Here is a 23,805-nt window from a genome sequence, read left to right as displayed (position 1 = left end):
TATATACATAACAAATATTATTCTGCAACACGTGAACATCAAATATTTTCATTTTTTTACATAGTAACTAATTGTTCCTATTCCATTAACTACCATTAAATTTAACTTCGTTGTTGTATCTTGTTTGACAGTTTTAGACCTTATACATGAGTTTACCTTTGAAAAATGTCTGCAACATCCGTTAGAGTAGACTGATTACTGATACAAAATACTGTGATTAAATTATCCCCCTGCTAAAAAAATATCTCCATTAGTTCTAAACTCTTTTCTAGGAACAAATATGTCAACTATTTAGGGACTAAATAGTTTAGAGTCTAATTATGTCCCAAATAAGTAGGCATTCAGAGCTGCAAGAATTTCTTCCCAAACCTTTTTTCCTACTTGATCTTTCTACTGGGCTTTCTCCGAAATTCTTTTCAAATTCACACTCCCAACTTTCTGCCTTGAAAGAACAGTGACCTTGCCACTCTTTTTTTGTAAATTATTACAGTGTTAATTATTTTTAAACTACTATTTTGCTTTAGTTGTTGTTAGATGCATCATGTTCAACAAATCAAATACATTAATATCAATACTATTTTAGATGAGAAAGCAGTAACTAATATTTATGGTATCCAAGGTATTTTTTCATGATATTCTTCATATTCCTTTTCTTATTGTCTCTGAACCCTTCTTTGTATTGGCCAAATTTCTAAGATTAACTGTCATTGTCAACCATCTGAATAGCAAACTCAAAATCAAGGAATCTTCAAGGCTTTGAAGTGCCATAAAAGATCATTGAATATACATCTTGGAACTAAAGAAGTAAAACCAGCTCTGGTTTTTCCCACGCAAAAATCTGCCTAGTTAACAATAGCTTCCCTTAACCTCCACCCACCAGTTGTTCACATTGCCCAAGCATATATCTTTGTTTTGTTATGAGAACAGTTCACTTCTCCATCAGGCATCTGCGTTAGTGACCTTGCCATTCTTGAAGGCTCTCACTGTGGATGGCTTCATGGAATCCTGTTTCCTCCCTATCCTTCCCCCTGTTTCTATGCCAAGTTAAATAGTGATAGTAGTTAGCAGGCATCTTAGCGATTCAACCTAAATAGTAACATTTCACCAACTGCAACTGAATATGCTGGGATTGTGGTTATAGTTAATTAATAAATACATGCATAAATAAATGCATATAAAATTAGTCATTTACATTTTAGCTAATAGTCTTGTAATTTTGTAATTTGTTAATAGATGCTTAAAATACATAGCCATAAAAAGCAGTAAGAATTTCTCTCTTTTTCAGAATAGGAAAAATAAAAATTTGCCAAAATGTTTTGGTAGTTTCATGACCTTTTCACATTGTTCAGTGTTCTACTATTTAAACATTCTGCCATTAAGATTTCCATTTCTGTATTTAATGTATATTTAAATTATTAACCCTGGCTAAATACTCTTGAAAACTGCCCATTGTCCTACACCTATATAATAACCATTCTTCCTTGATTTTTTTTGAGATCATTTTGGAAGGACTAGACATAAATTTGGAAGCAGTTAAGCACCACTCATCATGGGCAATTATTTTTTTTTACAATAATAGGCTTTTCAAGTTATTTCCTGCATATTTACTCACAGCATTTCAATCATTCTGCACTTAAAGTTATTTAGAAAATGTACAAAACACTGATATTTAATGGCAAATTAATGATTCACGCCAACGCAACCCACAGAAAGATGTTTTCAGTTATGTGTAAAGCAATTATATGACAAGCAAAGGGGAATCAGTAACTTCTACAAGCTATGGAACAAAGTGTAGTTTATTATTTAACTGATAAAGATATGAAGATGTTTGCATCATTTAACATTGCTGCTGGATTAATAGTTTTAAATTTACAATACAAATGCAAAAAATGATCTAAGGAGAAAAGAACAATCAAATGGTAAAAGTGATTTTATTATTATTTTTTAGATTTGCAAGGATGAAATAACATCATGGTATTAATAATGAGCTTACTGGTAGCTCTGCCAATGTCTGACATTGTAATACTTCATAATGTGCATGATTGCTGCTCAGCACAAATTACAACTACACTTGAAGAAAGTGAAATGTTAAATCTCTAATTTGTTTTCACACTTGAAGATTAAATTAAAGGGAAAAAACTCCATCCCACCATTTTCTATAGGCAGATCATACATAACTGTCACAAAATTTGAGATACTGCAGAAACAGAAAGCTTATTCATTTATTTAAACTAAAAATGGAATATAATAAAGTTATAATTTGAAATACCAAGTTAGATTAATCCCCAAATATCCTCCATTATAGTAGCTTATTTGGATGAGTCAAGTTGCAGCACTGTGTCCACAAAGAAACTCAGCAACATGAAGCCACTCTTCTTAAACATGAAGATTACGAGTTTCCCATAAAAGAGCCTTGGTGGAGCAGTGGGCTAATGCCTCCTTAAGTAACACCAGCTGCCTGCAATTAGTGCAGGTTCGCGTCCCACAAGGCTCAAGGTTGACTCAGCCTTCCATCCTTCCGAGGTAGGTAAAATGAGGACCCAGACTGTTGGGGGCAATTAAGCTGACTTTGTAATAATGCCGCTTGGGGGGGGGGGGGGCGAAAGCCCTAATAAGCAGGCGTATACATAGAATGAAGGCTACTGCTAAGCTTGTAAGCCGCCCTGAGTCTTCGGAGAAGGGCGGGATATAAATGGAATTAAAATTAAAATAAAATAAATTAATAAAACTATATATTGTGCACAAAAAGTTTTTAACAATGAAATGACAGTTTGTTTTGAGAAATACTGAAAAAATGACGTACATATTATTAGCTACTAACTGGGATTATGTCATCTATATGTTCAGTATAGATATTCCTTCACAGGACTAAACAGTCTAGACCAAGGGCTCCCAACTGGGGGTGCAAGACGATATTCCAAGGGGTGCAAAAACTTGAATTTAGAAGTTTTAAAATTATAATGTATCTGCATAATTCATTATTTCAAACTTTTGTAAGGGGTACGAGAGCTGTTGGAGATCCAGCCGATCCGAATCTAACCGATCGCGACTAAGGTCCTTTACGAGGTCTTATCTCGCGGCGTTGAGGAGGGCAAGTTCTAATTACTTTGCTACCCTTATCGCATCCGCAGATAATCGCCCGACCGCCCTGTTTAGGGTGACCCGCTCCCTCCTTAATCAAGAGGTGAAGGAGGATCCCTTACAGGGTCGTGCCAAGGAATTTAGCCAACATCTGCTGGACAAAATCGCTCGGATCTGGACCGGTCTGGATTCCGACTGGGCAGAATCTGTCGATGAGAACGTGGACAGTCTTGTTGATGTTATCTGGGAAGAGTTCAATCCTGTGACTCTGGACGAGGTAGACAAGATCATGAGGAAGCTGAGCTCCACTACGTCCTTATTGGACCCGTGCCCCTCCTGGCTGGTTTATGCGGCTCGGGATGGGACACGAGGCTGGATCCATGCAGTGATTACTGCTTCATTGAAAAAGGGCAGTTTCCCCGCAGCCTTGAAAGAAGCGGTGGTGAGACCCCTCCTCAAAAAGCCTTCCCTGGACCCAGCTGTTTTAAACAACTTTCGCCCGGTCTCCAACCTTCGCTTTCTTGCGAAGGTTGTTGAGAACGTAGTGGTGCATCAGCTTCCTCTGTTCCTTGAAGATACTGATTATCTAGACCCGTACCAATCGGGTTTCAGGCCCGGACACAGCACGGAGACGGCATTGGTCGCTCTGATGAATGATCTCTGGCGAGCTCGGGACAGGGGTTGTTCCTCTGTCCTGGTCCTATTAGACCTCTCAGCGGCTTTTGATACCATCGACCATGGTATCTTACTGCGGCGTCTCAGGAGATTGGGAGTGGGAGGCACTGTTCTTCAGTGGTTCTCCTCCTACCTTCTGGAACGTTCACAGTCAGTGTTAGCGGGTGGGCAGAGATCGGCCCCGAGACCTCTCATTTATGGAGTTCCTCAGGGGTCGGTCCTCTCACCTCTCCTGTTTAACATCTATATGAAGCCGCTGGGTGAGATCATCCGTGGTTTTGGAGTGGGATATCATCAGTATGCTGATGATACCCAGCTTTTCATCTCGACCCCAAACCACCCCAGTGATGCCCTCGACGTGATGTCCCGTTGCCTGGAAGCGGTCAGGGTCTGGATGGGGAGGAACAGGCTTCAACTCAACCCGGACAAGACTGAATGGCTGTACATACCGGCATGTCAGGAAATTCAGATTATTCCATCTCTTAATATTGGGGGTGAGTTATTACCCCCCGTAGATAAGGCTTGCAATTTGGGTGTCCTCTTAGATTCACAGCTCTCCTTAGAAGATCATATAGGAGCTGTGACTAGAGGGGCCTTCGCCCAGGTTCGTCTGGTGCGCCAGTTGCGACCCTATCTGGACCTGGATGCCTTGCGTACAGTCACCCATGCACTTGTGACCTCTCGTCTAGACTACTGCAACGCTCTTTACATGGGGCTGCCCTTGAGAACCACTCAGAAACTTCAGCTGGTACAGAATGCAGCTGCACGAGTTCTTTTGGGGGTCTCCCGATACTCCCATATTACACCTCTGCTCCGTGAGCTGCACTGGCTTCCAGTTGCCTTCCGGGTGAAATTCAAGGTGCTGGTGATGACATACAAAGCCCTACATGGCATGGGTCCGGATTACCTATGGGAGCACCTACTGCCGGCGTCAACTTCCCTCCGTCCTGTACGTTCCCACAGAGAGGGCCTCCTCAGGGTACCACCGGTCAGAGAATGTTGGCTGGTGACCCCCAGGGGGAGAGCATTCTCGGTGGGTGCACCAATCCTTTGGAACCGCTTACCAGCTGAACTCCGGATGGCCCCCGACCTTTGCTCCTTCCGGCGTGATCTAAAAACTTATCTATTCGAACAAGCCGGCCTGGCCTGATGGGTTTGGGTTTTAACATTATTTTAACTAACCTACAACATTGGGCAGAATCATTCAACTTTAAATCTTGTAACCTGTATTCTTATTTTTATTGCCCTGTACACCGCCCTGAGTCCTTCAGGAGAAGGGCGGTATATAAATCAAATAAATAAATAAATATGTAAGAAGCATTCTAGGGGTGCAAGGTATAGAAAAGTTTGGGAACCACTGGTCTAGACTGAACCAACAAAATGAGAAACTTCAACCAAAAAAAAAGGCTGTATCCAACTTGAGCATAATAAGAAACAAAGGAAAAAGCAAGGGGTCTAGAGACAACTCTAGTCATTCTTAGACTCAAACAATAAAATGGGGAAACCCAATTAAAAGAAAACTTCAACCAAACTGAACATAATAAGGAACAATTAACTAAAATAGAAAATGAACTTTTAGAGATAGACTGTTGGTGACAGGTCACACATAGAAGGTAAAAAACCTACTACAACAAACCTATCTAAGCAGCAAAGTCCAAAATCAAAGTTTCATTTTTTCCACCTTTGTCCCAAAGCAGTTTCCAAGTAAAAAAATAATAATTTTATTCTTTTGTTTAATTAGAACACTCATTTTTGCCATCTCAGCTAACTCTTTCAAATTTTGCAGCCATTCGTCCATTGTGGGAATCAAAGTTGAAAAGGGTGCTGCCTTGTTTGGCTGCGGCTGCATTGGCTCTTGATGGTGAAATGTTTTTAGGTGGATATAAGGGAAATACGCTTTATGGATTGGAAGGTTTTGATGTGTTTGTGCAAGGTAATTTGACTAAGTTAAGATATGACTATCAGTCTTTACTGGCATGGTGAGTTTTTAACTATTTCAGAACTGTTGGTGAGACCATTAAAACTCGTTTGTGTTCTTTGGAATTGTACTGCCAGCAGCAAGTTCTGGCACAGAGATGGATTCTCTTACCAACCAAGACTGTTTTCAAAGGAGATGGAGATGGAGAGGTCCTGAGGTTTGATGGCTAATAACACCACTTTTTTTGGAGTAGTACCATAAAATTATAAATCAATGGAAAGATAATTTAATCTAGAAAAATTTTTTGTTCAATTATCTCTATTCTATGAAATGTTATAGCCAAATAACCAGAAAAAGGAAGCACAACTTGCTTAGGTTGATATCAGGTAGCTTTCCTTCATCTGATTGCAGCCAATGAGCATGAGTGTTTAGAGAGCCAATCATATGTCACCTTTTTTGGCAATGAGCCAATCAGATCACAGTAGGATTCATGTCATGTGTTGCAAGGCTTTTCAACCTTTTCAGCCACTGTACCACTTTTAGGATATGGCAACATCCGAGTACCACCAGTCGCCTAGCAAGGTGTCAAAAACTTGATGACCAAAAAAAGAGAGGAAAAAATGATGTACAGGTAGTCCTCAACTTAAAACAGTTCGCTTAGTGACTGTTTGAAGTTACAATGGCACTGAAAAAAGTGCTCCCCACGCGACAGCCGAGCAAGACACCTACCTGCCTGCCTGGCAGCGCACTTCTTCCTGTCCGAGGTTTTTATTGTTGTGACCATTTCTGTTGAGAATTTGCAGCAGGGGTGGGGGGGGGGGGTCTTTGGTTTTTATTTCCCCCATCTACTGGTTTTTTGCAGAAGGTTTTGGTCACTTCACATGTCCCTGGGACACTGACCATCCTAAATATGAATCAATTGCCAAGCATCTGAATGTAAATCACAAGACCCTGGAGATGCTGCAACATTCCAGCTGATCGGCGCTTCTTCTGGGCTCAGAAGCGCCAGGATCAGTGCCAAGCTGCAGCTGGAGCCCTGACAGCCCAAAAAATGCGCTGATTTTGGCGCTTCCGCTGAGCCCTGACAGCCCTGCACCTCCAGCCATCTCTCGCTCAGGCTTGTGTGGTGCTGCCACCAGTTCAGCTCATTCCCCTCCATTACCAATGCCTACCTCTCGGGGCTTCATCTGGATGAGGCACCACCCCCATTCGTGGATCAGGATGCTCCTCCAAAGGCCAACCGCATCCTCCCTCCCAGTGACTGGTATGGAAAGAAATCCTCTGGAGTCTCCAAAATCACACTTTCTATTGGTGTGGTGGCCTGCACTCCATCTGCCAATGTAGTAGCTGTGGTTACTGTGCTGGTAACAGGTTCCTCCTTCTTCTCCGTTTTGGGATCTTCCCTGAGTCTTTCTTAGCCTCCCTTCTGCTTTAGGTAGGTGATTGGAGTTCAGGAATGAATTTAAGATAAAAGTGAGTCTTGGGTTAATGTCATGGTTCCGATAGATGAAACCATTTAAAAGAACTTCAAGGCAAAGATTTATTCCTCAAATAACATTTTATTCAGGAAACAAAGTATCGGCACTTACATAGTTGAACCCAAGACTAAAGTTCCCTCCCCCTGCTACAAAGTAACAAGTTGCAATTCCCACCCCAGAAAGGCTGTCATAAATCACATTCACCAATTACTTTTCAACCCGCCAAAATTTTATCTAACATTGACCTTGATTCTTTCACCCTTGCAATTGTTATGGCTAACTGAAATAGCACAAGTATTCCCCCTTCCCCCCTTCTCCATCTGTGAATACCAAACAACAGAAAAAAGCAGAATGAAAGCAAAAAGGAAAATGGCTACAGTTTCTCAGTTGTCACAGTGCTGACATCGGGTTTCTTTGCAGGGACTGGAGTTGGGGTTTTTTGCCTGGTGGTGGGTCTGCAATTGGCTGTGAGGTGTCCATATCTTCTGCACTTGAAGCAAGCTGTTGAGTGCTGCTGTGGGCCTTGGGTGCTTGTTAGTGGTTTGGAGATGTCCCACTTCTTTGGGGGGGAGACTTCTGCCACATGTGTCGAGTGCTTGTTCTGACCCAGTCTATCTCTATTTCCTCTACCAGGGTGGGCAATCCATGGAGAGTGGTGAGGTTTCCCCTGGAAACACAGGTGTTATAGATTTCATCACTCAGCCCATCCTTGAAGCAGCTAATGTGGATGTCTTGGGGCAAGTCTATTAGTTGGCATGCCAGCTTGTGGAATTCTTGGGTTTACTCAATTACCACCCCCTCTCTTGCAGGATGGTTTTGATGCTGTTCCTGGCCTTGCAATCAGCCAGGGTATCTTCAAAAAGAGTGGCCATGAAATGGTTGAGATTTCTCAGCTCCAAGGAATTGTCATTGTGGAGAGTAGCCATCCACTGGGCAGCTGGCCCCTCCAGGGCCATGGTGACACATGTCATCTTGGCTCCTTCAGTGAGTATTTCTGGGCAACAGTCCACCATGTAAGTCCAGGAAGAATCCCAGTTGCTCGGGGGCCCTGTTAAACTTCACAAGAAGTCACCAAAATTCCTTGGCTTTGGATATTAAGAGACATACCAGGGATTGGAATTAAATTAAAATTAACAATGAGGAAATCATTTCAGGAAACTAAAGTGAGAGATTATTAAGAATACCTTGGAGATTTGTGTGGGAATGATAGTGATATTTTGAAAAATTAAAGTAAAATGAAGAAAAACAATGATGACAAGACACAGATGCCTGCTGTCAGGATGTCTGAAACTGACAAGTTTGCAAGTGTTCAAGGTGCATCTAAAGAAATATTAAAACATGAACTGGCTGTGCAACTTTTTAAATAGGCATTTGAAGTCTGCATCTGCAGGCAGGAAATTAGAAAAATGCAATAGTTGTTCCTCTATACAAAAAAATTTAGCAAAAATGAATGCCTTAGATCTTGCCAGAAGTTAGAAAGTCTGATGGAGTTTTGTTTTTTTTACCCATAATCCCACAAACATGCAGCGAAGGATGAGAAGCAAACGAAGAAATGGAACGCAACTGAAAGGCAGGTTAGTAAAAAAAATGCTTGGGACAGGTGAGGGCATCTGGGCAGGGGTGGGCACTGCAACCTTACCCTGCATGGTGGCGGGAGGGTGCGGTGCATGCCCTTCCCATGCCAGGCCTTTCCCCTGCAGCCCTGGGGCAGCCGTGCTGGGTGGTGGTGGGCAGGGTGTTGAGGTGGGGATCAGCAGGCCCACCAAAGCAGCATGTGGAGCACCAGAGGCTCAGGAAGGGATGGTGCTGAAGTGGGTGGTTGGGCCATTGGCAACAGCAATGCATCTGAGCAGAAAGTGGCCTTGGAACAAAGGGGGCAGGTAAGGAAAGAAATCCTTTTTTGGGGGGGAAAAGGTCAATCAATCCTTAACTTCTTGTGAAAGATCGCAAATTTGGAATTGATTGACTGACCTTTCCCCCCCCAAAAAAAACTTCCCTTGTTTCCTTGCACGTGGCAGTGGCAGCGGATTGCAAAGGTGAAGCGGCAGTGGGAGAAGGGCGCTCTGCAAGAGTTGGGTCAGAGCGGCGGGAGAAGGGCGCTCTCTGAGGGTTGGGTCAGAGAACAGAACTTCACAGCTCTGCCTACAGAGCCACCAAAGCTGTAGCTTAATGGGCAGGTAAGGGGGAAACCTGTCCCACTTGTTCCACAGTCACTTTTGGCCAAGCCACATTACAGCAGCATTGGGCGCAATATGTGAGGTGGCAAATAGCTGCGTCACGGCAAAACCGGCTTGTGTATACTGGCTACTTACCTCTGCCCGGATTTTCCATGGCCTCATAGGAGCAGCATTGGACGTGACGCACGAGGCGGAAAATGGCCGTAGGCAGAGGCAAATAGCCATGTCGCGCTGAAACCGGCTGTTTGCTGCCTCCTGCCCAGTCCCACTGCCATGAAGCGGGGTGGGTGCAATGTGCAAGGCGGCAAACAGCCACCGTGTGACAAAACCAAAGGGCCAGCAGGCTGTGGCTGCTGATGGACACAGTTGGCCCCCATGCGTTATGTGAAGGGGCTGATGGTGTTAGGCAGCAGCCGCCCTTGCCCCTGCCTTGCCTTGCAGCAATCGCACCCCTCCCCAGCCCCCTGCCTCGCCTCACCTCACCCCGGATCAGGAGCCTCCTACCCACCATCTCACCTGCAAGAGACCCCCTGGATCTCCCCAACCCTGCCTGGCCCCCACAGGCATCCCTCCCCACAAGCAACATTGAGGTGGCCACGCCCACCCTGGCCACACCCATTTGCCATGTCCACTGTAGCCATGCTCACCCAGTGGGCCACGTCCACCTAATGGGCCACACCCACCCAATAGGCCACACCTACCAGGCACCTGGTAATACATAAGTGGGTTTTGGGTTGCAGTTTGGGCACTCAGTCTCTAAAAGGTTCACCATCACTGACCTAGTAATTATCTGTCCATGTATAGGTACTTCTTTTTGGAGGGGAGGACAAAATATATGTCTTTTTTAAATTAAAAAAGATTAATTAGAGAGTAAAACAAAGATGCATGATGTCTTTTTCGCTATTTAATGTATTTATGTGTAAATTTATAAAAGTGATTGTGATGTTTTTATAGGTTTGCTGGTTGAAACATTTCTTTTCCCTTATCTAATTAATTTTATATACTTTCATATTTCTTTCTTTTAAAAAAGTTTTTATTGATGTTTTCATACAATTCAGTACTACTTTTTCAACAAATGTGTTGTCTGAGTTTATCATTCACTAATACAAATTTAATTCCTAATCTTTTATTCTTTTCTCCAGCCACTGATAAAATAAGTCCCAAGTTTGATAGTATTCTGTTTCTTCTTTTTCTTTCAACAACAAAGTAAGTCTGTCCATTTCCGCACATTCTAGTATTTTTTTAATTTTCCTCTGGTGGTATTTCTTCATTTTTCCAATATTGTATGGATATGATTCTTGCCGCTGTTATCACATGTAGAATCAAGAATATACTTTTTTATCAATATTTTCTGGCATTATATCTAATTAAAAAAGTTCAGGTTTAAAATCTACATGTTTTCCCAACATCTTTTCTAGGTAAAGGTAAAGGTTCCCCCGCACATGCGTGCTAGTCGTTTCCAACTCTAGGGGCCGGTGCTCATCTCTGTTTCAAAGCCAAAGAGCCAGCGCTTGTCCGAGGACATCTCTGTGGTCATGTGGCCAGCATGACTAGATGCCAAAGGCGCACGAAACGCTGTTACCTTCCCACCATAGTGGTCCCTATTTTTCTACTTGCATTTTTATGTGCTTTTTCCCAGTGCCTCTTTGCTTCAAAACATGCCCACCAAACATGATAATAAAGTACCTGACTTGTGTTGACATTTCTATCATTTATCTGATATATTTTTAAACATTTTTGCTAATCTTGCTGGTGGCAAGTGCCATCTATGAAACATTTTATATAGATTTTCTTTGTAAGACACTGACATTGTCAATTTATAGTTTCTTTCCCACAAGTTTTGCCATTTTTCTAAATCTATATTATATCCAAAATTCTTTGCCCAGGTTATCGTTTCTTTAACTTGTTCATATTCCATTTTCAAATTCAATACCAAGTTATACATTTTCTTAATTAATTTCTCATCAGTGATTAATAATTTCTGATCAAACAAGGTCTGCTCTTTATAAAAATCTGTACAATTTAACATCTTTATTGTATCTAACTTGGATTTGTAAAAATCCCTCCATGATAGATCAATACCATGATTTTCCATCTCTTGTTTAGATTTTAAATTCCCTTCAGAATTTAGAATATCTGTATATGTCCATATTTTCTCAAAACTGACTAAATTTGGATGTACAAATGCTTCCATTGTTGAAAGCCATCCTGGAATTTTCAACTATATTTTACTTTTTACTTTTTCCATGTTAGTAATAAAGCATTTCTAATATTGTGGTTTTGAAAATAATTATGAAATTTATTTTTCCCATACCATAAGAAAGCATGCCAAGCAAGCTGTAAATCATGTCCCTCCAAATACAACAACCTTTTATTTCTAAGTTATCCATTGTTTTACCCATGTTAGTATAGATATTTGATAATATAAAAGCTCCATTTTCCTTAGCTTCTTGTAACATTTTCAATTTGATTCTAGCTTTCTTTCCTTGCCAAATAAATTTCAAAATTAGTGAATTTAAATCTAAAAAAAAAATTCTCCAGTTTTATTGGTATTGTGCTGCCACCACGTGGCTGTGTGGAGAAATCACAATGTGGGCAGTCAGACCCTCCTACCCTATGATGTATTTCCTCTTCCCTCCCTTTTCTGGGATGGACTTCCTCCTCCTTTGTCCCTAGAGAGTCCATGCTCTTTTAGCCTGAAGACATGGGGTAACTTGCAGACTCAATATGCAGTTCCTGTGAATATTACCATTTTCTAACCTTGGGGACACCTTGGAAATATCTTGGAAATGCTGTACAAATGTCATCTGAATGCATCCACCTACTGTATTCAGCTCTACATGCAATAAAGGTATTTCTATATGATAAAAGGCGTCTCTACGAGTTTAAAACTATCTGGAGAGACCTGTTAATGTTAATTATATCTGCTTACATAGACTATAAAAGTCTACAAGAGATTAATTAAAGTACAACAGCTTTGATCCAGAACAGTTAGAAAATGGCATTAAATTCCTCTTGTCTGCATATTTCTGCAATCCTGCAGTCTAAAGTCTGTAATGTTTCTACAATCAAGTTTAAACAGTCAGGAAATGTAATCTGAATTCCTTCTCTGTGCATCCTACATGTGCATGTTGTTTACGAGCAAGGCTTAGTAAACAAGGCTTCCGAAAAGTGCATGCCTGCGCTAAAAATTCTGTGAACTCTGGTTTCTTTCTGTCTCCCTGCGGAGACCAACAAGAGGGGGCTAGTTAAAATCTTACTGCCTCTCTGCTAGCGAGTTCCAGCCAGCGTCTTGTTTGCAATTCAGAGTGGCTGTAAATGCAGATGAACCTTTACTAGACGTACCTTCAATGTTCAATCTTTCAAATTGAAAGAGAGACTGTGTGTAAGCTTCAAGCTTGTGAGACCAAACACAAGTTTTAAAATTTCCTGTCTGTCTTCCCAAAATTGCCTTTCTCTCGAATTTCACTAGAAGGTTCAGAGATTTATTGTTGCAGATCAACTTGTATTCAGTTTTGCTCAAACGGAGAAAACCTGGCTAGTTTACTGAAATCTTTTGTTCGAAGGAATGAGAGGAGCAATAAAAAGGCCATATAACAATTAGTTGCCTTAGTAACCAAGCTCTTGGTTAATACTCAGTAAACAGGACCCCCACCCTAGGAATGTGCCAAAGGGGTCGGCTTGGATTTACATTAAGGCAGGCAGCGACCCCTGGTGGCCAAAATTGAAACGCTTATACTGTCTGCAAATGTAAATTGCATGGAAAGACAGTGAGAGAGCCATTGAAATGCAATGATGTCTAGTTATTGTCTTTAGAGCTGGAATTTTGCTCAAACAAAATAGCTGCCAGTTTGTTCAAATATTTGTTCAAAGGAGTGCTGAAGTAGCCATGCAAGCATTTTTATATGAAAGGCAAATGATTTAATTAACAATCCTAAAATATATGTTTGAATCTCAAAAGGGAGATTTCTCAGCAAGTCATCACCCAATCCCACTAGCTTAAACAAAGGAACAAAGGAGCAATTAACCTTCGTCAGTGACAAGTTTACAGCCTACGGTGGTACCCTCAACACAGACAGAGAGTTCCCCAAGGGTTACAGACCGGCTCACAACTTGTGGTCATAAGAAGAAACAATTGGCTCACTTAGTGTCAAAATTTAAGCTAGAGAAAATACCAGGCTTGCTTCCAAACAATGACCTCTAGTGGTCAAGGGGTGAACTTCGTTGAAGTACCCACTTATGCAAACAGCACCACAGTAGCTGCTCAGCAAACAAAGGCCTTGTCCCCAGGCACGTGTAGAGTGCCCCTAGTGATCAAAGGGCAAATTTCCCTGAAGTCCCTAACCACGCAGAAGGTGGCCCTAGTGGTCAATGGGTGAACTTCCCTGAAGTCTCTGACCCCACAGAAGGCACCCCCTGGTGGTCAAAGAGCGAAATTTGTCAAGTTAGTCAAAAATATCTAGGAAATTTTCTGCATCTATCCTAGCCATGGCAGAGTGTCCCATTGATCCAAACGAGCTAGTTCAACTAGACAACCCTGATTTACACCAAGAAGTCGTAAGACCCAAGCGTACAATAAAACCAACCCAGAAACTCATAGAAAATTATGAGGCAACTAGAGATGAACTATCCAGTAATCTGTCAGAGCTATGGGATAAAACTGCACACTGTATCTCAATTGTGCTGAGCCTTAAGGACAATTCTATTGAATTAAGAGGCTCTATAGATCGTTTATCTGCAGCTTATGAAAATTAGCAGCGACTGTCTAAAAAATACACAGGCTTTCTGAATGACTCTAATGTAGATGATTCCTTAGTACAATTAACCATGATTGATGAACTGAACCAGCAAAGAGAACTCCTAGTGCAAGATGCAAAGAATAAGGCAGAAATCCGTATTGAAGACCTGCAAGAGACCAGATCTCATACGTCAACATCAAGTAGATGCACAGCACGCTCTGCTAGATCCTCTCACTCCAGGGCCTCAACGATACACGACAAGCTAGTAGAGGCCCATGCGCTTCCAGAAGAAAAGAAAGTGCAAGCTTCCTTTGATAGAAAGGCAGTTGAAATGGAAGCTCAAATGAAGATTCTACAAACAGAAAGGGAGGAAGCGGCTGCTTTAGCAAAGCTGAAGGTCTACAAACAAGCGACGCAGGAAGATATCGATGCAGAGGGTTCCATCCCAATGGAAGTGGAAGATCCAACGGAATGCACCAGTCAATACATGTTAAAGCATAGTGTTTGTAACGCTCCAGAACCATCTTCTACATCTCCTCCGAACAATGCTGTCCCGACACACCATACAGAAACCCCACGCCCCCAAAGGTCTACACCTACTCCATGCTTGCAAGAGCCAGCACCTCCTCAACACTACGTCGCAGAGCCATCCTATGTGCTTCCTACAACCAGCAAAAAAAACCCTGAGTCTGCATCAGCCGACACCTTCTCAACACTACGTTGCAGGGCCATCCTATGCACTTCCTACAACTGTCATAGAGAACCTGAGCCTGAGAAAGCCTGCTCCTCAACACTATGTTGCAGAGCCATCCTGTGCACTTCCTACGAATGTCATAGAGAACCCGAGCCTGAGAAGGCCTGCTCCTCAACATCACAACGCAGCTGTGCCTATTGTCAATATCCACGTAACTTCCAGGAATGACCAACGGTTTAATCGACAGCCAGCACAAGCTGTAGGGACCACACTACAACAGAACGCTCCCACAACATCTTTCTATCCTGGAATACCTCAAGCTTATTCACCAGAGAATGTTCACACCCAAGGGATACCACAGGTTTCTTTAGCATCAAGGAATGAGAGATTAGACCAGCCTAACTACGCTACACGTGTGGCTCATCGAGACCTCATCACTGCTAACCGCTCAAAGTTCGATGATCGTCCAGAGAACTACAGATCTTGGAGATCAACCTTCAGACTCGTTATTGCTGATCTCCACCTTACCGCCAAGGAGGAACTCGATCTACTCATAAAGTGGCTAGGGCCGGAATCTACAGTTATTACTACAAGAGTAAGATCAGTGCATCCTGACTCTCCAGAGACAAGTCTCACCAATGCATGGCCACAACTCGAAAAAAGTCTGCGGCAGCCCAGAAGCAATACAGAATGCTCTGTTACAAAGACTACACAACTTTCCGATCATAAGCAACAAAGACAATCGAAAGCTCCAGGAACTAAGTGATCTCCTCATGGAGATAGAATCGGCAAAAGCAGACCCACTTCTACCTGGTCTAAGCTACCTAGACACCTCCTTTGGCGTCATTCCAGTGGTGTCAAAACTGCCATACAGCCTGCAGGAGAGATGGACACAACAAAGATCAGACTACAAAGAACACTATGGTGTCCTTTTCCCCCCATTCTCATTTTTTTGCAGTTTCATCCGTCAACAAGCCTGGAGAAGAAATGATCCCAGCTTCCACCACCCTGAACCCAGTGTGGCTGCTCCATCATCATCATCAAGGTTCACCGGCAGACACACCTGGACAAGAAACGATCACAGTTTCAACCACCCTCAATCTAGTGTCCCTACTGCATCATCATCATCAAGGTATGATAATACTACAGCTAAACACAGAAACTTACATGGAGCTGTGTTTTCAAACAAGATGGACATCTCACCTCCTCTACGATTCCCTATTCAACAGAGTGGGTCAGCTGGTAGAGATGAGCATCCCAATTGTCAGTGTCCTATTCACAAAAAACCTCACCCTCTCAGGAAATGTCGTGAGCTTAGAGCCAAGACTATACACGAGCGGAAAGAGGTTCTCCAAAAACTTGGAATATGCTACAGGTGCTGTGCTTCACATAACCATCTTGCTAAAGATTGTAAAGTCTCTGTCTAGTGCACAGAATGCAACAACGACAAGCACACTACAGCTATGCATCCTACTCCACTTCCAGGCAATCCACGGCAACCACCTACATCCAACCCTGCTTCAAACCATGACAAATGTGTCATCTTCATGCACTGAAGTGTGTGGACAAAATTTCACACATAAATGCTGTGCCAAGATATGTCTAGTTAAGATATATCCAAAGGGTCAGCCCAAAAAGGCCATCAGGATGTACGCCATAACAGATGAGCAGAGCAACAGATCCCTGGTCAAACCCAAATTCTTTGGAATAGAAGGACATGCAACACCATACATGCTCAACACCTGTTCTGGTCGAATAGAGACTTCTGGCAGAAGAGCTGATGGGTTCATGATTTCTCATATCAAAGCGATTAAGGGCATACCGTTGCCATCATTGGTTGAGTGTGACCAAATACAGGACAACAGGGAAGAGATTTCCATCCCAGAAGCTGTGTATCACCATCTCCACTTAAAGCACCTGGCTATGGAGATTCCACCAATGGACATGAATGCTGAAATCTTAGTCCTGCTGGGGAGGGACATTCTCAGAGTTCATAGAATACGCCAGCAGTGCGAAGGACCTGACGATGCCCCATATGCACAAAGACTTGACCTAGGATGGGTAATACTGGGAGATGTATGCTTAAATAGGATGTGCACACCGGCTGATATCAACTCCTTTAAAACCAATATTTTAAGCAATGGGCATGCATCTCACTTCAGACAATGTCCTCACCACTATGAAGTGAAGGAGAAACCTCTCGACATCATCCAGGTATCTGATTTCACCTCCGTCACCTGTGATGACAACTTAGGCTGCACAGTGTTTCATACTACACGTGATGACAACAGAATAGCCATGTCCATTGAAGACAGAGAATTCATCAAAGTGATGGACACTGCATTCTCCAAAGATATGTCTAACAACTGGGGTGCACCTTTACCTTTTCGTTCTACCAGAGCCAGACTCCCAAACAATCGCAATCAAGCACTATCTAGACTCAAATCACTACAACGAACATTAAAGAACAGGTCTGAAATGAAGGACCATTTCATTGCCTTTATGGAAAAGATCTTCGTCAAAGACCATGCTGAGCCAGCCCCACCTCTTCAAGTACACGATGGGTGCTGGTATTTGCCTTTCTTTGGCGTGTATCGCCCACGCAAGCCAAAGCAAATCAGGGTAGTGTTTGACTCCAGTGCCAAGCATCAGGGTGTGTCCCTGAACAACGTCCTTCTCACTGGTCCAAACTTAACCAACAACCTTGTAGGTGTACTCATGAGGATCAGAAAAGAACCCGTTGCCATAACCGCTGACATTGAGCAAATGTTTCATTGCTTTAAAGTAAGAGAAGACCATAGGAACTTCTTGAGGTTTCTGTGGCACCGTGATAACAACATGGACAATGACGTAACCAAATAGCGCATGAAAGTACATGTCTTTGGAAACAGTCCCTCACCTGCTGTTGCAACATATGGTCTACGAAGGACTGCTCTTGAAGGTGAGAAAGACTATGGTGCAGATTCTTGACATTTTGTCGAAAGGGACTTCTATGTGGACGACGGACTCAAATCCTTACCCACAGACGAAGATTCTCTGCTATTATTGAAGTAAAAATTTTATAGTCCGTATTCAGTAATGATATCAGTTTGTAATTTTTTATCTATGTCAAATCTGAGTCTTCTTTTGGTATTAAAGTAATATTTTCTTCTGTCCATGCATTTGGGATTTTAGCCTCCAACAAATGTTCATTACACAAATCTTTCAAGGGTACACTTAGTGTATCTGCTGGTAGCCTATCTGGTCTTGATGGTTTTTTTCAATTTTTTGTCTTCTTTGTCAATTCCATCACTGTTATTTCTTTCATTTAACATAGCTTTGAAGTTTTCTGAGACTTTTGGTAAATTATTTTTTTCCATATATTGACTCATTTTCTTCCATGAAAGTTCTTCTATATCATACAGTTTCTCATAATGTTCTTTAATTATATTTTTAATTTCTTCATTTTTAAATTGTAAGCCTTTTTCATCTACTAAATTATTTATCAGTTTTTTCTCCTTCTATTTTTTAAGTTTGTAAGATAGCCATCTTCCTGGTTTATTTGCATTTTCAAAAAAGTTTTGTTTTGCTCTTTTGATTTGCTAAGGCAATTTTTCTGATTCCATTAAATTTAATTTATGTTTTATTATTTCCATTTGTCTTTTCAGTATTTTCTTTTGTGGATTTATTTGTAGTTCTAATTCTAGTTTTTTTTTAATTCTTCCCTTAACAATATATGTTGTCTGTCTTTCTTTCTTTCTTTCTTTCTTTCTTTCTTTCTTTCTTTCTTTCTTTCTTTCTTTCTTTCTTTCTTTCTTTCTTTCTTTCTCCCTCCCTCCCTCCCTCCCTCTCTCTCTCTCTCTCTCTCTTTCTTTCTTTCTTTCTTGCCATATATGTTATAGCTACACCCCTACAGCTTTGGCTGTATCCCATACATTTTGTAATGTTGTATCTTCTTTTTTATTTTCTTTAAAGAAAAGCTCCATTTCTTTTGTTGCTAGTTCTATGAATTCTTTTTCTTTTAAAATGGATTGATTCAATGTCCATCTTAAAAAAAAATTGTATTCCTTTCCACGTCATCTTTAAAGGGTTATGGTCTGCGCATGTGCCTAATTCTATCTCCACCTCCTGCATATTGGTTCTTAACTCAGGCATCATCCAAATCATGTCAATTCTGGACCAAGATTTATGGCTATTCAAATAGAATGTGTATTGTAGTTTTTCTGGATTAGTTTCTCTCCAAATATCTTGTACCCTAATTTCCTCTGTTATGTTAGAAAAAGTCTGAGGCAATCTTTTTCTTCCTCCTTTTCCTGTTTTGCTACTTTCATAGTCTAATGTCCCATCTACTATTGTGTTAAAATCTCCTACTAGGCAAATATTTTGGTATTCCATTTCTACTATTTTTATGAAGATTTTGATAAAATTCTTCTTGTTTATTGTTTATATTACTACCGAAAGTATTTGGTTTTGATGTAAAAATATTTCTACCATCACAATTCTTCCTTCTTCATCTGAATAATTCATTTTAGAGTCTATTGTCTCTTTGACATATACAGTTACTCCTCTTTTTTGTTGTGCTGATGCATATTAGTTTCCCAATTTTTAGATATTCCAAAAGTTTATAGTATTGTTTTTTATATGTGTCTCTTGCAAACAAATTATATCAATATTTAATTTCTTCAATTTTTAAAGATTTTTTTCTTTTTCATGGTGAATTCAGTCCATCTATGTTCACTGAAAAAAAATCCATTTTGTTTACTTATATTTAGGTCTCGATGATATCGTGGTCCTCTGTTCTCTTGCCATTCTCTTACCCTCTTGATCTAGCTTCTCTTTCTCTCCTTCTGTTTGTATAGTTGTTTCCTCTGTTGTTTGTTCTATCTGTTTCTGGCTTTTTCTATCCTCTTGTTGATGTTGTACTCTTTCATTCAGGAATGCTCTGTTTCTTTCATCAAAGTCTTCTGCCTTCCAAACTGAATCCAATTGGTATCTTGTATTGTTCCAGTTGATTAAGATCCCTTCTAGCATTAACCATCTAAAGTTTACAGCTTTTGCGATTAACTTTGTAGTCAAAGAGTGATATTGTCTTCGGGTGTCTCTTATTCTCTTAGGGATTCTTACTTTTCTTACTCCTTGTCTGTACTTTGCACTATGTCCATATCCTTAAAAATGAATATCATGATAAATATATAGGTCTATGATTTTAACACATAAATTTAATTCCTTTATTTGCTGTTTTAAAGACAACAAAAACAAAACATTAAAGAATAACAATTTTGTTATTTATATAAATAAATGCATTTAAATAAAACCAAATCTTGCCATTAATCTCAATAAGAGACAAGGTGTGAAAATATCCACCCCCTTTACAAATAGTATCAGAGGATTTTTTTAAAAATAATAATAATAATAATACCCTCTGTACAGTGAAATATTCTCATTCCTTCAAATTCAGAAATTCAACTGTGTTTAAAATGGAAGAAAACATTTCTTTCTTCTCCTGGGACATTCAAATTTGACATTATATTTAGAAGCCCTCATATTGTTCTGCAAAATAATTATTATTCTAAGAATATCTATATAGAGAATAATATATCCTGAACATCCTGTTGTGATCCCTACATATAAATAAGGCTGTCCCAAAACTTTACAGAAGAAAGTATAAATCTGATAGAGTTTGCACATCTGTGCAAAAAGAAGAACAGGACAGGACAGGACAGGACAGGACAGGACAGGAAAGGAAAGGAAAGGAAAGGAAAGGAAAGGAAAGGAAAGGAAAGGAAGCTTTATGACTACAAATAATTCTTGATTGAAAACACAAGCACTAAGCAATGTGACCATAAAATATGTCACATGACCACACCACTTATCAACAGCAATTTTGTTGTTAAACGAGAATCATGGGTTATTAGGCAAGGACCTCCTTACAACTTCCTGCTAGCTTCCAACAAGCAAAATCAATGGGAAAACTGGCAGAAAATTGTGAAGAAGTCCTGGGATGATTATTGCCAGGATCAGGAGATTGTGCAAGTGGTTGTAGTAACCTAGCATGAAATCCCAGCTACCCCAAGCTCAGTCCCATGGTACAAATTCCTGGGTGAAGCTGTTCTTGCTGCCTTGCCACCCTGAATTCTGCTGCCCCCAGCTGACCATCACCCTTTTGCTCCCACTGCTGACAAGACTATCCCTTCTTCCTGAAATCTGGCAAAATCTAACCTCAAGACCTTGTGTGGTCAGGAAAGGTACACTTTTGAAAGGTCAGGAGAAGTACACTTCATCAGCAGTGGGAGCATGGAGATTGAAAAGTTCAACAAGAGAGTGGGATGGCAGAGGCCATGGAGTGAAGGGAATCAAAGTGAAGGGAAGAGATGTGGAAGAGATGGTAAGTTGTTGAAGTGCACTCTGCACTTGTGAACCCTAGGAAGAAAGCAATGGTAAATCACTTCTGAAAACCTTACCAAGAAAACTGCAGAGATTGTCCATGCAGTCTTCAAGAATCAGATATGATTGAGTGAAAGAAAGAAAAAAATATGTACCTGTCCTTGGCCATAAGATTCAAGATTTCAGGTTTCAAGTATTTTACATTAAGTCAGCAAAAACATTTATGCAAACACTGAAGCAAGTCCCAAAGTACACGATTAGTGGAAATGGAAGTTTGCAACAAGAGTTTTTCAGAAGTGATTTGCCAGTGCTTCCTTCCTAGGGTTAAGAGAAACTGATTGGCCCAAGATCACCCAACTTGCTTTTATCAGCTTGTCAGAAAGCCATTGGACTCTGTTTCAGTCATTTATTTATTTATTTATTTATTTATTAGTTTTTATAAACCGCCCTTCTCCCGAGGGACTCGGGGCGGTGTACAGAGGAAGGAATGTATACAGATTGAACAATAAAAATAATAAGAAACACTAATGAAAACAAACTGGGACCCCAATTAACGCTATCATGCCAGGCCGGACTGCTGGAACAGGAAAGTTTTTAAGTCGCGATGGAAGGTACGGAGGTCAGGGGCCATCCGGATTTCGGTTGGTAAGCTGTTCCAGAGGGCTGGCGCACCCACTGAGAATGCCCTCCCCCTGGGGGCCACCAGCCGACATTCCTTGAGCGGTGGCACCCTGAGGAGGCCCTCTCTGTGGGAGCGCACAGGACGGTGGGGTGCTGACATTGGCAGAAGGTGCTCCCGTAGGTAGTCCGGACCCAAGCCATGTAGGGCTTTGTATGTCATTGTTAGCACCTTGAACTTCACACGGAAGGCAACCGGAAGCCAGTGCAGCGCACGGAGGAGAGGTGTGATATGGGAGTATCGGGAGGCTCCCAAGAGTGTCCGTGCCGCCGCACTTTGCACCAGTTGAAGCTTCCGAGTGGATCTCAAGGGCAGCCCCATGTAGAGAGCGTTACAATAGTCTAGGCGAGAGGTCACAAGGGCATGGGTGACTGTACGTAAGGAATCCAGGTCCAGATAAGGCCGTAGTTGGCGAACTAGTCGAACCCGGGAGAAGGCCCCCTTGGTCACAGCTCCTATGTGGTCTTCCAGGGAGAGCTGCGAGTCTAGGAGGACACCCAGGTTGCGGGCCCTATCAACAGGGGGAAGTAACTTGTCCCCAATGTTAAGCAGTGGGACGTTCTGAATATCCTGACTTGCCGGTACGTACAGCCATTCAGTCTTGTCCGGGTTCAGTTGAAGCCTGTTTCTCCCCATCCATTCCCGGACCGCTTTCAGGCAGCGGGACATCACGTCTAGGGCATCACTGATATTGTTTGGAGTTGAGATAAAAAGCTGGGTGTCATCAGCATACTGATGGTACCCTACTCCAAAACTGCGAATGATCTCACCCAGCGGTTTCATGTAGATGTTGAACAGGAGAGGCGAGAGGACCGACCCCTGAGGGACTCCGCAAGCGAGAGGCCTCGGGGTCGACCTCTGTCCCCCTGTCAGCACCGACTGCGAGCGACCCTGGAGAAAGGAGGAGAACCAACGCAGAACCGTGCCTCCCACTCCCAGTCCCCTGAGGCGTCGCAGCAAGATACCATGGTCGATGGTATCGAAAGCCGCCGAGAGGTCTAATAAGACTAGGACAGAGGAATGGCCCCTGTCCCGGGCTCTCCAGAGATCATTCATCAGAGCGACCAATGCCGTCTCCGTGCTGTAGCCCGGCCTGAAACCCGATTGGTACGGGTCCAGATAAACCGCTTCATCCAGGATCTGAGGAAGTTGGTGCGCCACCACGCTCTCAACAACCTTCGCAAGGAAGCGAAGATTGGAGACTGGACGAAAGTTATTCAAAGAGGATGGGTCCAAGGTGGGCTTCGTGAGGAGAGGTCTCACCACCGCCTCCTTCAAGGCGGTGGGGAAGTGACCCTCACTCAGAGAAGCAGAGATGACCGCTAGGAACCAGCCTCGTGTCCCCTCTCGAGCTGCATAGGCCAGCCAGGAAGGGCACGGGTCCAGTAAGCATGTGGAGGAGCTCAACCTTCTCATAATCCTGTCCACTTCCTTAGGAGTTACAGGATCAAATTCTTCCCAGATGACGTCGACAAGACTGTCCATGTCTTGTTCTTCCATCTCAGCCCAGTTGGAGTCCAGGCCAGTTCGAATCCGAGCAATTTTATCCAGCAGATATTGACCAAATTCCTCGGCTCGACCCTGCAAGTGTTCCTCCCTCACCTCTTGGTTTAATAGGGAGCGAGTCACCCTGAACAAGGCAGCCGGGCAGTTATCTGCGGACGCGATGAGGGTGGAAAAGTAGTTTGATTTTGCCACCCTTATCGCAGCGAGATAAGACCTGGTGAGGATTCTTAGTCGCAATCGGTCGGATTCGGATCGACTAGATCTCCAACGGCTCTCTAGGCCCCGTCTCCGACGCTTCATCTCCCGGAGCTCCTCGGTGAACCATGGGGCTCGCTGGGATCTGCGCCGGGTCAGAGGCCGCAAGGGTACAACTCGGTCCAGAGCCTCCGTGGCTGCCTTTTCCCAGGCTTCCACTAAGGCATCCGCCGAGCTGTGAGCAGGGGGTGCATGCGTGTCCCTAAGCGCTGCCTGGAACTTATCAGGGTCCATTAGGCG

General features: G+C 42.3%; 1 protein-coding gene across 11 annotated transcripts in view; it reads right to left on the bottom strand.

The window, feature by feature from the left end:
* Positions 1-23,805, bottom strand: part of TPK1 (thiamin pyrophosphokinase 1) — a 474,984-nt gene that overhangs the window by 290,725 nt on the left and 160,454 nt on the right. The window lies entirely within an intron of this gene.

This window comes from Vipera berus (genome assembly GCF_964194415.1).
Source record: "Vipera berus genome assembly, chromosome: Z".
In the NCBI taxonomy this organism is placed as follows: domain Eukaryota; kingdom Metazoa; phylum Chordata; class Lepidosauria; order Squamata; family Viperidae; genus Vipera; species Vipera berus.
Note: the sequence above shows the minus strand (reverse complement) of the source record. Positions and strands in the feature narration are given on the sequence as shown.